The 17513-nt window shown below is 39.1% G+C and overlaps 1 protein-coding gene across 9 annotated transcripts in view; it reads right to left on the reverse strand.

Moving 5' to 3' along the window:
* Positions 1-17513, reverse strand: part of SMIM14 (small integral membrane protein 14) — a 127472-nt gene that overhangs the window by 76042 nt on the left and 33917 nt on the right. For 2 of the 9 annotated variants that reach the window (XM_047092221.1, XM_047092220.1), the window contains exons 1-2: positions 1262-2520; positions 1029-1102 (exon numbers count right to left, since the gene is read on the reverse strand). The exons of 6 other annotated variants lie outside the window; for them this stretch is intronic. The gene's annotated coding sequence lies outside the window, so the exon portion shown is untranslated. Of the gene's footprint in view, positions 1-1028; positions 1103-1261; positions 2521-4484; positions 4686-17513 lie in introns of those variants that run through there. One more of the 9 variants, XM_047092219.1, reaches the window with a different exon arrangement.

The following is a 17513-nucleotide window of genomic DNA, read 5'->3' on the forward strand; positions in this document are numbered from 1 at the left end:
AAGAACAGTTGGGAGTGCTTCACTTTCTGCAAAATCTTTATATTTCATATACCAATATATCACTATTTATTAATTTGGACAATTTAGGGTCTTGTATTGAGGTTTTGTTCTAAGTCCTATTAAATTATATGGGAAAAGATCACAAATAATTCCTTTTAGCAATGTACCATTTTTTACAAACACAGATTAAAGTTGTTATTTTTCTTCTTTTATTTGTTACATCAACATGCCTACTGATTGTCTAACTGGTCCTCCCTGACCTCATGGGTCTTCCGATCAAATAGGCCAGATAGCCACATACAATTAAATACAGAAAGTGAAGTGATGGGATCAGAAACATTGCTATTTACAGAAGCCTGAGGTGGGTGAGGACAGAGCTCTGGTAAAGGTCTTGTGTGACCTGAGCCTCCAAAGATAAACACAGTTAGCTAGGCTTAAAGACTAGGAAGAAACTAAAGACAACCAGTATTTTTCTAGATTAAGTTCCCCCACCTCAAAAAAATCAACACACCAATCAAATTTAACATTTTTTTAGCTCATTTGGAAAGGGGTCTTGCAGTGAAAAATCTATTCAGTTTACAATGATCCAATGATAGTCCAAATAGTTAATCACTCACATCAATGGAGAAAATACAGAAAGAATTCAAATGACTACATAAGCAGGCAGAAAGCGGTAGGTTTTTGGTGTGTGGAAGACAAGGTAATGCACAGGAAGGAGAAAACTTTAAATACTTAAAATTTACTTTAAGTCTGGTAGGCTCTCAATACAACAAAGCAAGAAGACCTAGGAGTTTTTACAGAGGTCCTCTCCCTCTGCAACCTTGCCTGTGCAACTTCAGCAAAAAGACCAACAAACCAATGGACTTCATTAAGGATTGGATTGGAAATGATAGAATACACTATCTTGCCCTTAACAAAAACATGGTCTATCAAAACCAAAGTACTGTGTACAATTCTAAACACTAGTTCAGAGGCAGTAGGGTACAGTGATTAACAGATATGTTCAAGTCCAACTTTCTGCTACTTACCATGTCACAGTTCCTTCATGTGTAAAATGGAAGTAGGAATACCTACGTCAGAGTTGTTCTACATCTACAGTTAACTGAAAAACATGTAATTTTTTAGCATAGTACCTAACATGTAAGAGAGTTCCCCAAAATGGTAGCTATCATTATTACTACAAAGCAAGAAGTAATCTCCCAGAGAAAAGCCATTAAAATATTAAGAAACATTCTCAAACTTTGATATGCATTAAAATCACCTCAAGGGCTTGTTGAAAATGCAGATTCCTGGAACCCATTCCTCCCAGGGATTAATTCTACAGTTCTAAAGTAGAATGTAGCCATGCTCTGGCCCAAACATCAAGAATTACTGAAGTAAGAGAATCAAGGCACTGTCCTATTAAAAAAAAAAAAAAAAAAAAAAAGACTCAAAACTAGGATTCTTCTATATAAAGGGCTTATCTAAAACTGACAGTATCTTCAAGAGGAATACAGACATGTTCAGCAAGTTCATTCATTCAACTAACATTCATTAAGTACCTACTAGGCAGAGAATAGGAAAACATCCCCAGGATCCCAATTTTCACAGTTTAACTTCTAGCATAGGAACCAGAATATTAAAAAAATAGGGAAATTCCAGATAGTGCAAAATGTTATGAATAAAATAAAAGAGAACGGAGAGAGAACTGGGGAGAAATTTCCTCAAAGAAACATCTGAAACCTGAATGACATGATGGAATCAGCCATAGCAAGATCTGGGAGAATACTGAAGCCACAGGGTACAGCAAGCTCAAATGCCCTAAGGCAGGAACAAGCCTAGCAAGTTCCCAGCTTGTCCTAGTGGGTCTAGAACACAGGAACAGACATGGCCAGGCCCTAGGGTACTAATCTAGGCAGAGCGATACAAGGTGAGTTAAGGGAAGGAGGCTGTTCCAGAACACGTCGTTTGTATTTTATTCTGAATGTGATGAAAGGCTCTCCAAAAACAAGGCAACATAATTTACACTTTAAAGGATCTCTGGGCTGTGGTAAGGGGAATTACCATAAAAAGCCAAAGTGGAGGCAGGGAGGTCAGGAGGTTACTACAGTAGGCCAGATATGGTGAAAGGTGACAAAGGTAGAGGTGGTAGCGATGGGTAGTAATGGCCAAATTTAGAATATAAACACTCCAATTAAGGTAAGTCAAAGAAAAAAGAACTAAGTCACAAAATAAGTAGTAAGCATCTGGGACTAATTACCCAAGAGATACAGAATAAAAATAGACTTAAAGGTTCTAGGTAAGTTCACAACTAACAGATGTAAATAGGTTATTAGTATACTTAGGATACTTCCTAGACAGTACTTATCTTTTGAAGCTGAGGTGAAGGGAACATTTCCTTCTCTTTTGGCACCACCAAGAAGGCACTGGGCTAAACGGGCATACATCCAAGACTCTTCAGTGTGATTCATAAAGTCAAATCTTTCAGGACCTCACTAACGGAGGCCTGGACAGCTGGTCAGCATTTGGAGCACAGTGTAGCTATGGAACAGAACTAAAGCTTTACCTGAATCAAATCACTAAATTAGCAAAACTCTTTTAAACTACCTGTTATCAACTTAGGCTATTTTGTGCCTGCTCTCCCAAGGGTTAAACAAGAAAACCTTCCACGGCTACACAATGCATATTAACTTCTTCGTATTATCGTAAAAGTTTGGGAGGAAAGGTTTGGCAAATATACAGTGAATATACCCTAAAAGATAGGTTCCAAAAGTCCGTATCTATTAAAATATAAATTTTGTTACTCCAAAGTACTACTATGCGAAAAAGCAAGGTTACAGAAAAGCATATGCAGTTATGATACCATTTTTGAATAAAATGTCTAACTGCAAAAAAGAAGTCTGGAAGGATATAAACCACTAACATTTTGGTCATCTCTGGATGGCAGGATTATCAATGACTTATTTTCTTGTTTATTAATTGTAATAATTCTCTAATTATTACAAATTATTGCATATAAGCAAAAATATTCAGTTACAGGTTACATAAAAGGTAAAAAAAAAAAAAAAGAACTTCAAGAAAACAATTTCATTTTTCTAAATCAGCAGGATTCCAACCGTGGTATTAAGAAAAAAGATCTCAATTGCACATATAGGAGAAAGAAATTCGTTAAGAAGTGATCCATGTTATACCACCCAAGGATACACCCTTCAAGGGAGTAGCCTAAATTCCTAAGTACTCTTTCTGGATTTCATAAGGGGCAATCAATTAGCACATACGTGTTTTCTCCTTTCTTGCCATTTACCAAAGAAACACCTCAATTAATCAGTTTTCTGGGGACCAAACAACAACAACACAATCTTCTTTTTTTAAACACCAACTGAGGGCAAAAAGGAGGTTTGGTCCTCTTGTCTCTGTGCTGTCGAGGGGCGCAGAGGGTGGCAGGGTTTGAAGCAGCCTACACTAGAAGAATCTGCGTGGCCGGCCACCTGAAGTCAAAGAGAACACAAGCTTTCTGCAACCTCCACTGAATAGGGTCTAAAGACTAAAACACCTGAAAGGTCTTCCACCGTCCTTACACCTCAAGTTATCGTGCATGTAGAGCTGGCAACGGTTTACAACAATAACACACAAAAACTGGAAGGTCTCTTCAACAAACGCAGATATTACGTGCGTGAGGCTCATCTGGCTCTCCATGCAAAACCAAGACATTCTAATAAGGCCGAATCTTCGATTCGGCAAACTAGGACAAGTGAAAACATCCTATCGACTTTCTACAGCTAACAAACATCATCTTGGCTAAAATCCTAACACACACAGAAACAGCCACTTTGGAAAACTTTGGCTTTAAACGGCAACACTGGACTTCAGGTACTCCGGTAACCAGTTTATCGCACATTATCTATCTTTATAAAGGGTACTACTTCTTTACTGTCAGCTCCAGTTCTACTAACTGAACAAACAGAAAAAAGGAATACTTTAAACTCCCACCACAATAAGAGCTAAAAAAGCTCCCGCTTTCTGGATGGCAGCTTTCCTGGCTCATCAATCACAACAAAGGACGCATTCTAATGACTTCATCAAACCTAGAGAAATAGAGGTAAATGACAGAGTGTAGGTTTAGGGTTTGTGGGTTTTTCCTTTCAGCTACGATTCTCTTTTTACTCCATTATACGCCTCCACCCGAGCTGACGGTCTTGCCCTAAAAATAAAACCACCCGTGGCTACCGTCCACTTTCCTGCCAAGCCCCGACTCTGGTTTCCTGCAGAGAGAGCCAAATTGCAGGTTCTCTGCCTCGCTCTTCGCCGGGGGGCGCGGACTCGGCAGCAGCGGGCTTCTCCCGGTGCAGAGTCACCAGCCCGGCCGAAGAACCACCAAGCCTGAGAAGCCAGCCCCGCTCTGCCGCAGCCGCCGCAGTTCCCCAGAGCCTGAGGAACCCCCAAGAAAAACAGGGTGACGGGAGGGTGGGCCGGCAAACGGCGGTGGTAGAGGGGGAGACACTCACCCGCCCAGACAACAACCGACGGGGCGGGGAGGATGGGGGCCGGGACCCAGGCTCGGCAGAAAAACCGCCTGAAGCTTCCGGAACGCTGCGGCTGCTCGGGACGCCGCGGCCGCTGCTGCTCCTGGCCGCTGACTTCCTCCCCTCCTCTGTTTTGATTCGACTGACCACGTCACTCTAAGCCACGAGACCCGGATCTGCCGGCTCCCGCGGGCGGCGGCGCAACAGATTGCAGCGACTCGAGACCCCAGCAGCCCGCCTGCGGAGCATGCGCGCACCCCGCGCCTGCCCAGTGCGTTGGAGGAGGCGGGGCGGGCGCGAGCGACACGCTATTCGTGGGGGCGCACGGCGCGGGGGTTGCAGTTCCGGTTGGGAGGGGTGGGGCCGAGTGCTGTGAAGTGAGGAGGGCGAGGCCCCGGTTTGTTTAACTGACCTGCGTAGCCTCTGTTTTGTCTTTGGTGGACAACGTCCTTTGCTGTGCGTTTCCCTTTGTCTGAGCTGGTGGCTTTCTCTGACCCGAGTCCTTAGAATTGCGATGGTAGAAGTAGAGGTGGGCTCAAGTTCATGGGTGCTGAGAAAGGGTACCTCTGTAGAGATTTTTATTTTTTTTTTATCACTCAGGCCCGAGTGAAAATTAGGAGATGAGTATTTAGTCTGATGCACAAAAGTATGTCAGATGTAGCAGTTATTGATCTTCTTTACCCTCCCCTAATGTTTTTGCATCCGGAAAGCTGTCTAAAATTAAGCTTAGAAAAAGAGAATATGTCAGCATCGATGACTTGCGGGTCGGAAGACAGTGAACAGGGAGGGGGTAAGCATTGTTGGGCGGCACCCCTAAGCTTTAATTGCAGGAATGCTATTAGGGGAGTAAAAACCCTAGTTATTTTTGGACCAAGTTGGTGCTTCCTGCTCTCCCATTCTGGCCTTAGTCTACCAGCTAAACCTTTGGGGCCCCAGAAATTTCCCAATTTGGCAAAACTTACAGCTACTCTATTGTTTCTTAGGCCCAGGAATTAACAAACTTTAATTAGAACAGGACCAGTGGCAAGTAAAAATGTAAGTTCCAAACAAAGATTTCACAAAGGCAGATCCTCTCTACCTATCTTCCAGAAGCGGTGAAAACTCCTAAGAAACTGTCTTCCTTACCCTGATTTAGTGACCTTAACGAATTTCTACCCAGCTACTTAGTAAATCATTTCAACTGATTGAGTCACCTTTAGCAAATTAGTAATATAATCTGAAAGATATTTTTCATGTGTAAATCTTTACAGAGCTAAAGATTTCTAAATAATTTAAGGTTTCTGGTAAAAAAAAAAGTGTTTACTAGTTAATTAACAGATTACAAGTAAATAGAAGTCAAACTTCTTGGCCCTTAATCTGACATCTTGAACTCTACTCAAATTTAGAGAGCTTGAGGTGGATGGAATCTAAGGCCCTAATGAAGTTCATGTTGCTATAGCAAAGGATCTTGAATTTGTGGAACTTTAATTTGTGGAACAAAGTCTTTGGGCGCCTGGATGGCTCAGTTGGTTAAGATTGAACATCTGATTTTGTCTCAGGTCATGATCTCACTGCTTATGGGTTGGACCCCTGCATGGGGCTCTGTGCTGACAGCTTGGAGCCTGGAACCTGCTTCAGGTTCTGTGTCTCCCTCACTCTCTGCCCCTCCCCTGCTCTCTCTCTCTCTCAAATATAAATAAACATTTAAAAAAAAAGAAAGTCTTATATGCTTGAGTGCACTCCTGTGCACAGATGTGTTTGCAAACACAGCTGTGTTTAAAACAACAGTATGTCACAACTAGAATCATATGGGTTGTTGCAAAATTATCAATATTTGCTTTAATAAAGTAAACTACGGGAAAAATCAAGATGTTAGGATCCTTGGTAGGTAGCTTCCAAGGTAAACTCCAATGATTCTCACCTCTGTAAATGTAGTCCGCCTCCAGCACTTTTGATTCAGGACTAAGCTGTTCCATAGAATACAGCTGAAGGCATGTGACTTCTGAGGCTAGGTCATAAAGGCACTGATTGCAGTTTTCCACCTCATTCTTTTGGTTTGTGTGCCATAGGGGAAGCTAGTCTACACACCACCCCACTCAAGCACCTCTATGAAGGGAACATGTGAAGAGGAACAAAAGCCTCCATCGACAACCACACCAACTTACCAGCCATGTGAGTGAGCTACTTTGGGCTGATCTTGTAACCCTAGTCAAGCATTGGATGACTGCATCCTTGTCCAGCATCTGTTTGTAATCTCATGAGATAGAAAGGGCCAGCTTTACCCACAGACAGTGATTCGGGATCTTATATGGTTGTTTGCCCAATCATAAAGTTCAACCTTTCTAAACTTTAAACAATAGGAAAAAAAAGTGCATGTGTAATTCTATATGTAATTTGAAGAATAACATAGAATTCTAACACAGTACATGGAACATAGTAGATACTGAATAAATATTTGTTTAATGGCCCATAAAAGACATACCCCTTGGAAAATACTGGAAATAAATATTGATAAGGGAGTAACACCATAATATATGAAGGACTCATACAAATTAATAAGGAAGATATTACTTGTCTCCAATACTTGTGTAGGTGTAGAGTATGAACTGATGGCTTACACACAAATGGAGATACAAACAACTAATATTTGAAAATCTTCAATCTCATCAAAAATGCAAATTAAAGTAAGCTTTCCTTTTTTAACTACTACCTTATGAGACTTTTTTTTTTAAGGTTTTTTATGTCTCAGTAATCTCTACACCCAACGTGGGACTTGAACTCACAACAACCCTAAGATCAAGAGTCACATGCTCCACCGACCAAGCCAGTTAGGCATCCCTGGAGATATTTTTAAATGGGAGTATCTAATATTTGTACTATTAATACTACTAGTAGAAACTTAAGTTGGCAGTTAGCTTTTCGGAAATCAATTTGGTGATATATATGAAGTTCTAAAAAAAATTGGCTCAATTTCACTATTAGGAACTTAAATAATTTAAAAGTAAGATTATGAAGATATTAATTACATTTATATGATGGAAATAAAAATATGGAAATAACCTATGTGAACAATGGTAATGGAAAGGATAACCTTGTTACATTGTGTGTTACGATCTAAGAAACTTGAGGATAGAAATAATTAAAAAAAAAGATTTTAAGAAAGTTAATCACATTTTGTATGATGGAGAAAAAAAATCTAAAAATAATCTAAACATGGAATGGAATGGATGAATATGTTAAATTATATGTTCGGGATTGACAAACTTGAAAATTTCTTCCCTTTCTGAACCAGACCCTAGTTTGATTCTTGATCTAGAAGAAGAAAGTGTTTGTAAATAATATATGCTTTATATATTCATAAAAGCATTCTGGAAGATATTCCTAAAACTACTGACATTGATTACTGGGGACAGGGAAGGAAGGTGGAGAGGAGGAAGTGATGAGAGACTTCCTTATGACTTTTTACCCTTTTGTATGGTTTGAATTTTTACATAGCCATATATTATTTTTGCAATGAAAAACATTACTAATTTTTTTTCACTTTTTTTTTTTTTGTGGTTGTATTAGTCTGCACAGGCTGCCATAGCAGAATACCACAAACTAAACGGCTCAAACGACAGAAATTTATTTTCTCAAAGTTCTGGTGGTAGGAAATCCAAGATCAAGGTGCCCACAGGTTTGGTTTTTGGCGAGACCTCTCTTCCTGACTTACAAACGGCCACCACCTGACTGTGTCCTCACATGGCCTTTCTTCTGTGCATAGGCCCTCCTGATATCTCTTCTTATAAGGACGCTAATGCTATTGAATTAGGGCTCACCGTTATGACCTCATTTACCTTTAATTACTTCCTTATAGGCCCTATCTCCAAATATAGTCACACTGGGTGTTAGGGCTTCAACACATGAATCTGAGGAGACCTAATTTAATCCATAAAGAGTGGTTACACATATATAGCATGAAATTTACTATTTTAACCACTTTTGATTATACAGTTCTATGGCATTAAATACATTCATGTTGTGCAACAATCACCAACATCAATCTCCAGAACTTTTTCATCTTTCCCAATTAAAACTCTGCCTGTTAACACTAATTCCCCATTCCCCCTTCTCCCAGTCCCTGGCAACCACCATTCCACTTTCTATCTCTGTAAATTTGACTACTCTTGGCACTTCATATAAATGAATCATACAGGGTTGTTCCTGGCTGGCTCAGTCAGAAGAACATGTGACTCTTGATCTCAGGATTGTGAGTTCGAGCCCCATGTAAGGTGTAGAGATTACTTAAATAAAACTTAAAATAAATGAATCATAAATGAATAAATGAATCATCACTTAAAATAAGTGAAAATGTCCTTTTGTGACTGACTTCTTTCAGTTAGCATAATTAAGGTCATCCATGTTGTAGCATATAGCAGAATTTCCTCCCTTTTTAAAGCTGAATAATAATATTTCATCATCTGTATATACCACATTTTGTTTATTCATTCATCCATTGATAAAAACTTGGGTTGCTTCTGGGGCATCTGGGTGGCTCACTGAGTTGAGTGTCTGATTCTCAATTTTGGTCTCAATTTTGGTCTCAGGCTCATGGGATCAGGCCCCACGTCGGAGTCTGTGCTGAGTGTGGAACATGCTTGGGATTCTCTCTCTCTCTCTCTCTCTCTCCCCCTCTCCCCAAATGTCTCTCTCCCTTGCTTGTGCTTTCTTTCTCTCTCTCCCTAAAGAGACAAAGCAACAGCAACGACAACAAAACTTGGGTTGCTTCCACCTTTTGGCTTATTGTAAAACTGCTATGAACATGGAAGTACAAATATCTATTCAAGTCACCGCTTTCAATTCTTTTAGACATATACCCAGAAGCGAAATTGCTGGAGCATATGGTTATTCTATATTTAATATTTTGAGGAGCCATCATACTGTTTTCCACAATGGCTACACACTTTTACATTCCTACCAGCAGTGTATAAGGGTTCGTTTCTTCACATCCTCACCAACACTTGTCAGTTTCTTTTTTTTTTTCCATATCAGCCATCCTAATGGGTGTGAGGTGGTGTATCATTATGGTTTTGATTTGCATTATCCTGACAGTGATGTTGAAAATCTTTTCATGTGCTTATTGGCAATTTGTATATATCTTCTTTAGAGAAATGTCTATTCAAGTAGTTTGCCCAATTTTTAACTGGGTGGTTCTTTTTTTTGTTGTTTTTGAGTTGTAGGAGTTGTTTATATATTCAGGATATTAATCCCTTATTAGATATATAATTTGCAAATATTTTCTTTCATACCATGGGTTGCCTTTTCACTCTATTGACAGTGTCCTTTACACAAAAGTTTTAAATTTTGATAAAGTCCAATTTATCAATTTTTTTTTCTTTGAAATGCCTGTGTTTTTGGTGTCATATCCAAGAAATCATTGCCAAATCCAATGTCATGAAGTTTTTCCCCAGTTTTCTTCTCTTTTTTCAAAATATTTGTTTTTGGGGCACCTGGGTGGCTCAGTTGGTTAAGCGACCGACTTTGGCTCAGGTCATGGTCTTGCGGTCCGTGAGTTCGAGCCCCGTGTCGGGCTCTGTGCTGACAGCTCAGAGCCTGGAGCCTGTTTCAGATTCTGTGTCTCTCTCTCTCTGACCCTCCCCCATTCATGCTCTGTCTCTCTCTGTCTCAAAAATAAACGTTAAAAAAAATTTAAAAAAAAATAAAATATTTGTTTTTGAGAGAGAGCACACAAGCAAGGGAGGTGCAGAGAGAGAGGGAGACAGAGAATCAAAGCAGGCTCGAGGCTCTGAGCTGTCAGCACAGAGCCTGATACAGAGCATGAACTCCTAAACCATGAGATCGTGACCTGAGCCAATATCAGATGCTTAACTAACCGAGCCACCCAGGTGCCTCTACCTGGTTTTCTTCTAAGAGTTATATAAATAGTTTTAGCTACTCAATTTAAATCTTTGATCAATTTTCAGCTGATGTTTCTATATAGTGTAAGGTAAGGTTCTACTTCATTCCTCTGTATTTGGATATCTATTTTTCTGAGCACCATTTGTTGATGAGATTGTTCTTTCCCCATTGAATGATCTGGATACTCTTGTCAAAAATCATCTGACCATATACGTGAATGTTTATTTCTGGGATAGAATACTATCACGTGTGTGTGTGTGTGTATCTGTTTTTATGCCAGTACCACACTGTTTTGATTACAATTACTATGGCTCTAGAGTAGGTTTTGAAATCCAGAAATGTGAGACCTTCAACTTTTTTCTTCTTATTTTTTTTAAAGCTTATTTATTTTTGACACAGAGAGAGAGAGACAGAGCATGAATGGGGGAGGGGCAGACAGAGGGAGACACAGAATCTGAAACAGGCTCCAGGCTCTGAGCTGTCAGCACAGAGCCTGATGCGGTGCTCAAACTCACGGACCACGAGATCATGACCTGACCCAAAGTTGGACACTCAACCAACTGAGCCACCCAGGTGCCCCTTCTTCTTATTTTAAGATTGTTTTGACTATTCAGGGTCCCTTGAGATTCCATATGAATTTTAGGCATGATTTTTCTATTTCTGAAAAAAATGTCATTGAGATTTTGACATGGAGTGTGTTGATATGTAGATCACTTTAGATAGTACTGACATCTTTTTTTTTTTTTTTGAATGGTTGCATTCAATTTATTTATTTTTTTTTATATATGAAGTTTATTGACAAATTGGTTTCCATACAACACCCAGTGCTCATCCCAAAAGGTGCCCTCCTCAATACCCATCACCCACCCGCCCCTCCCTCCCACCCCCCATCAACCCTCAGTTTGTTCTCAGTTTTTAAGAGTCTCTTATGCTTTGGCTCTCTCCCACTCTAACGTCCTTTTTTTTTTTTTTTTTTTCTTCCCCTCCCCCATGGGTTCCTGTTAAGTTTCTCAGGATCCACATAAGAGTGAAACCATATGGTATCTGTCTTTCTCTGTATGGCTTATTTCACTTAGCATCACACTCTCCAGTTCCATCCACGTTGCTACAAAAGGCCATATTTCATTTTTTCTCATTGTCACGTAGTATTCCATTGTGTATATAAACCACAATTTCTTTATCCATTCATCAGTTGATGGACATTTAGGCTCTTTCCATAATTTGGCTATTGTTGAGAGTGCTGCTATGAACATTGGGGTACAAGTGCCCCTATGCATCAGTACTCCTGTATCCCTTGGGTAAATCTTAATAATATAAAATCTTCCAATCCATGAACATGGGATAGATGTATTTTCATTTATTTTTTTCTTTAATTTCTTTCAGCAATGTTTTCTAGTTTTCAGTGTATTAGTTTTTCACTTCCTTAATTAAGTTTATTCCTAAACATTTTTGATGCTATTATAAATGGAATTGTTTTCTTAATTTTTCTTTCCAATTGTTCATTGTTAGTATATAGGAATGCAACTGATTTTTGAGTGGTGATTTTGTATCCTGCAACTTTGCTGCATTTATTAGTTCTAACAGGTTTTTTTGTGGAATCTTCAGGGTTTTCTACATATAAGATTATATCATCTACAAACAGAGATAATTTTACTTCCTTTCCAATTTGGATGCCTTTTATTTACTTTTCTAGCCTAACAGCTTTGGCTAGGACTTCCAGTACAGTGTTGAAGTCATTAATTAATTTTTTAAGTTTATTTATTTATTTTGAGAGAGAGAGAGAGAGAGCATGAGTGAAGTAGGGGCAGAGAGAGAGGGAGAGAGAGAATCTTAAGCAGGCTCCACACTGTCAGTGCAGAGCCTGACATAGGACTTGATGTCTCAAACTGTGAGATTGTGACCTGAGCCAAAATCAAGAGTCAGATGCTTAACCAACTGAGCCACCTGGGTGCCCCTCTTTAATGAATTTTTAATTATGACTGCCATACAGCATATGGGAAAATGCTTAGGAACCTATTTATTGTTAAAGGGGAAAATGACACAACATGCACATTATAATTACACCTGGGTAAAGAATATTAATACTAAAAAAGGGAATATTAAAAAGTAAAGACGGTTGTGTTAGGAAATGAGATCATTCCTGATCATATCACGTTTGAGATTTTAAAAATATATCAGCAGTTGAACTACAGTCTGAACTAAGCATATTAAGAATTATCGTGTTTTGGGGTGCCTGGGTGGCTAAGTCAGTTAAGCATCTGACCCTTGACTACGGCTCAGGTCATGATCTCATGATTTATGGGTTTGAGCCCTGCGTCTGCTTGGGATTCTCTCTCTCCCTCTCTCCCTGCCCCTCCCCTCCTTGTGCTCTCTCTCTCCCTCTCAAAATAAATAAACACTAAAAAAAGATTTACTATGTTTTTTAATATTAATATTCTGAGAGTATTGGGCTTTGTTCTTAAGATTAATCCATTCATTCCAGTGTTGGAGACTGAGGTTTTATCTCAGATGTAAAGGTTTTGAATCTATTAAAACAGTTTACAAACTGTTAAAATGCCTGAGATAACTTGAAGTTCAGAGAGGTTTATATTTTTATGTTTTAGCAATTTGTATGAAATATTTAAGAAAGATCTCTACTCTTTACCATATTTGCTTCCAATGTTTTACAGTTGCTTTTTAGTAACTATAATTTTTAATGTGCTGAAATTAAATTTTTAAAATTTAGTAAAATATTTCCTAGTTTCCTTTAAGGTTTTTTTTCTTCTAAGCCTAGGTTATATTCAGTTCAGCAGATGTTTGTTGAATAAATACCTACTGTGTGTTGGTCAGTAGGGGCACATTTATGAATATGAAAATCATGTGGCCTACAAAGAAAATACAGATCCAAACATTTAATGAATATTTATTTCTAATTTCTTCTAAATTCTCAATTATTTTTTATATGTAAACTCTTAATTTACTTGGGATTAATTTTGGTCAACAATGCTTGTACAGTTTTTTGGAAGTTAATGAGGCACTGCAAATTCACATTAGAGCTGTTTTATTACTCAAGTGTAAAACCTTAATGTTAGCCAGTTGAAGATGGTTTTATACAACTTAAATTCAAGAGAATTAGATCTTGAGAAAGTCTATTCACTTTTATAGTCATCAGAATAAATCAAATTACTCATATTTTGAAGAGTTTGCTGTTATATTACTATCATGCTATTTCCTCAGATAGAGAACATGAGTTGTATCTTTGTAATTTAAAACTGCAAAGGGAGGAGTGCCTGGGTGGCTCAGTCAGTTAAGCGTCTGACTCTTGATTTCGGCTCAGATTGTGGGATCAAGCCCCCCGCCTTGGACCCTGTGTGGGGCATGGAGCCTGCTTAAGATTCTCTCTCTCCCTCTGCCCCTCCCCTGCTTGTGGGCAAACATGCTCTCTTGCTCTCTCTCTCTCAAAAAAGAAAAAAACTGCAAAGAGAGCCAAACAAGATTTTGTATGTTCATTTTTTTCTATATAATAATTAATAGTAATCTATTTGCTAATTTTTTAGAAAGTAATAAAATTAACATAAAATTTCTAGAATGGTTTTTCAAATTTTTGTGTAATAGATATGGAAGAAGGGGATCTGATGAAGGAAAAGATCAAAGTTTCTTGAGTAGAAATTTGAAAAAGAAAGGCATTTAGGGTGAAGAAAATTAAAGGTAAACTATTTGTCCTCTAACGTTGCAGATAATGTTTAAGTAAGTGTGGATAATGTTTAATAAGTGTGGAGAAGCAGTGTGATAGCTTCAGTATGGTTGCCCTTTGCCCTTTTACATTTCTTCCTTTAAAAAAAAATGGGTTTTTATTTTGAGAAACAGAGAGAGAGAGAGAGAGAGAGAGCAAGTGGGAGAGAGACAGAGAAGGGGTGAGGGATAGAATCCTCTCACATTTCTTCCTTTTAGAAGATATTACTAAGGGGCATCTGGCTGGCTTAGTTGGTAGAGCATGCAATTCTCAATCTTGGGGTTGCGGATTCAAGTCACACACTGGGTGTAGAGATTCCTTAAAAATAAAATCTTAAAAAAATAAAATATATTACTTATTTCATTCTCTGGAACACATTAAACATATACACATAAATAAAACTAGAGGAGCATCTGTGTGGTTCAGTCGGCTGAGCATCTGACTCCTGATTTTGGCTCAGATCATGATTTCATGATTTGTGAGATCAAGCTTCATGTCAGGCTCCAAACTATCAGCCTGGAGCCTGCTTGGGATTTTTCTCTCTCCCTCTCCTCTCTCAAAATAAAAAATTAAAAAAAAAGCAAACTAAAGATTATTGAGTTCTGACAGTTATTTAGCTATGTCTGTTTTTATTCCCCAATCTCCACCTAACTGGAGTTAAATATTTCAGTCACAAAAGTATTTCAGCCTCTTTAAATTGTAAAAGATAGCATCTTCTGCTAATGGGATATTCTTTCTCCTAACGTGTTATGTAGAATTATAAATCTTGAAGGGACCCCAAGCATTACAGGAGGATTGTAAGTGCCTCTTTCTATTCCTGGATATTATCTCTTTGTCTAACTAAATCCACAGACTTTTAGCTTCAGCCATATTCCAAAATGCCACACTAGCAAAGATTATAAAAATTATAAAGAGGAAGAAACAGAATCAGGGAAGAGTCAAGAAGTGCAGGAATTCCACTGGGCCCCTTCCATGGCCACCTATTTGACTTTCCCTTGCTAGTGAAAATCAACATTATACTATGCACTTTAAATTTTAAAATGTACTCTTCTTATATGTAACAAAGATAAATAAAGGTAGACATGCAGATGGTACAAAAATCCTGAAGTGCATTCCAAATGAAATTGTGCTTTTTAAGAACCTAAATGTCAAATTAATGGGAGATTAAAATAGGTGAAAAGATGTTCCTTTCCTGAATTAGGCTTTAGTCTAGGATCAGCTATGACTAGAAATCCTGTGGCTCTGGGAAGGAGGCTGTGTGCCTTGAGAAGGAAAGATCATAGGAAAGTAAACTGGGATATCAGGGATGGTCTGGAATGTTCATGGTCTCAATCCCATAGGCTTATGGGTCAGCAACGTCCTGGGCATTTAATTAAATGACATAATATATATTAAAATGCCCTGTAAATAGTAATGAACCAGAGTATTAAAAAAACCAACCAATTCTGCATGATTTGTAATATTAGTCTTATACACGTATTTGCAAGTCTCTACCACAAATGTTGCACTTCTGCTTTAATTGTATGAAACAGAATTTAGAAGGAATCCAACTCAATTCATTGTCTGTGTCAGGGATTATTTCATTTTAGGTGAAATAGGGTCCTGTTTTTGAGCCCACAGCTAAGAATACATGGTACTAAAGACTACCCTCCCCTGGGACACCTGGCTGGTCAGTGGAGCATGGGACTCTTGATCATAAGGTCATGAATTCAAGCCCCACATTGGGTGTAGAGATCACTTAAAAAAAAAAAAAAAAGATTACCCTCCCACATCCCATTCTGTGTTTGAGGAAGCACCAGCTTTTGGAGTCTATCCCTCCCCCATTGGGTCTAGTGAGAGGTACTAGTTGAGAAAATTCGCACTACCACCACCATTTCCCCCCTCTCTCACATAAGAGAAGACAGAAACAATAAAAGTTGTATTTTGGAGGGAATACAGTATTCTAAAGAGAGGGTATTATCTCTCCTTACATTGTGAGGGAGGGTAGAGAATTTTCTCCTTCCTCAAGACCAGGAAGGGAGTTACCAAAAGAATCATTCAAAAAGTAAGGGTGTTTGAACCCTCTGAACCATTACATGCTTCAATAAGTTGAGAATCAGTGATTGCCTCTGGTCTAAAACTTGCTAAGCCAGTCACCTGATACTGCTAGGGAATAGAAGAAGAGACATGAGGGGCACCTGAGTGGTTCAGTTGGTTGAGCATCTGACTCTTGGTATCGGCTCAGGTCGTGATCTCACGGTTGTGAGATGCGCCCCACATCGGGATAGAGCCTGCCTGGGATTCTCTCATTCCCTCTCTCTCTGCCCCACACCTACTTGCACTCTCTCTCAAAATAAATAAGCAAATAAACATTAAAAAAAAAAAAAGGAAAAAGATACATGAGAGGGGTGCCTGGCTGGCTCAGTCAGTAGAACATGCATGTCTTGATCTCAAGGTCATGAGTTCAAGTCCCACATAGGGCATAGAGTTTACTTAAAAATAAATACATAAATAAAATTTTTAAAATTTAAAAAAAGACATGAGAAAGTGGGTAAAGCTGAGAGAAGGGAGTGTCAGCTGAGTAATGGGGCAGTGTGTATTTCTACTGTTCAGAATGGCAAGTTTCTCAAGAGTCAAGTTTTACCACATGGTATAGCAGGGCCCTAGACAACTGCCCCATCACCACACCTGTGCAAATGCACATGCAATGCATACCCACACAGGCTATGTATTATCTCCAGCTCAAGCAATCTAAAGAAATTCAATTCCAAATTCTGAGGAGAGAAAAACCAATTAGCCCAGCATAATCTACTCCTGGTCCAATTGACTAGGGACTGAAGAGCAATATTATGTGTGAGCAAACTCTTGGATCAGGAGGCATGGGCAAGCTCACTTAAAGAAAAGGAGGGGTGCCTGGGTGGCTCAGTTCATTAAGCGTCCAATTCTTGATTTTGACTCAGGTCATGATCTCACAGTTTGTGGGATTGAGCCTCAAGTCGGTCTCTGCACTGACAGTATGGAGCCTGCCTAGAATTCTTTCTCTCTCTCTCTTTCTGCCCCTCCCCCAGGCTCCCTTTCTCCCTCTCAAAAATAAACTTAGGGCACCTGGGTGGCTCAGTCGGTTGGACATCTGACTCCAACTCAGGTCATGAAGTTGCTTCCGTGAGTTCGAGCTCCACGTCAGGCTCTGTGCTGACAGCTCAGAGCCTGGAGCTTGCTTTGGATTCTGTGTCCCCTCTGTCTCTCTACCCCTCCCCTGCTTGCTCGCTCTCTCAAAACTAAATAAAGATTAAAAAAAAACCTTTTTTAAAAAAATAAACTTAAAAACAAAAAAGAAGTGGATAGGTGGAAGTTAAGTGAGAGACATTACAGCATAGTTATCTGCAACCAATATTTTGATGATAACACCAAAGTAGGGAAACTGACCCGTTGTAAGAGAAGAC

This window comes from Lynx rufus, unplaced genomic scaffold, assembly GCF_022079265.1.
Source record: "Lynx rufus isolate CCGP_SWC_20201006 ecotype Redwood Valley unplaced genomic scaffold, mLynRuf1.p SCAF_3, whole genome shotgun sequence".
In the NCBI taxonomy this organism is placed as follows: domain Eukaryota; kingdom Metazoa; phylum Chordata; class Mammalia; order Carnivora; family Felidae; genus Lynx; species Lynx rufus.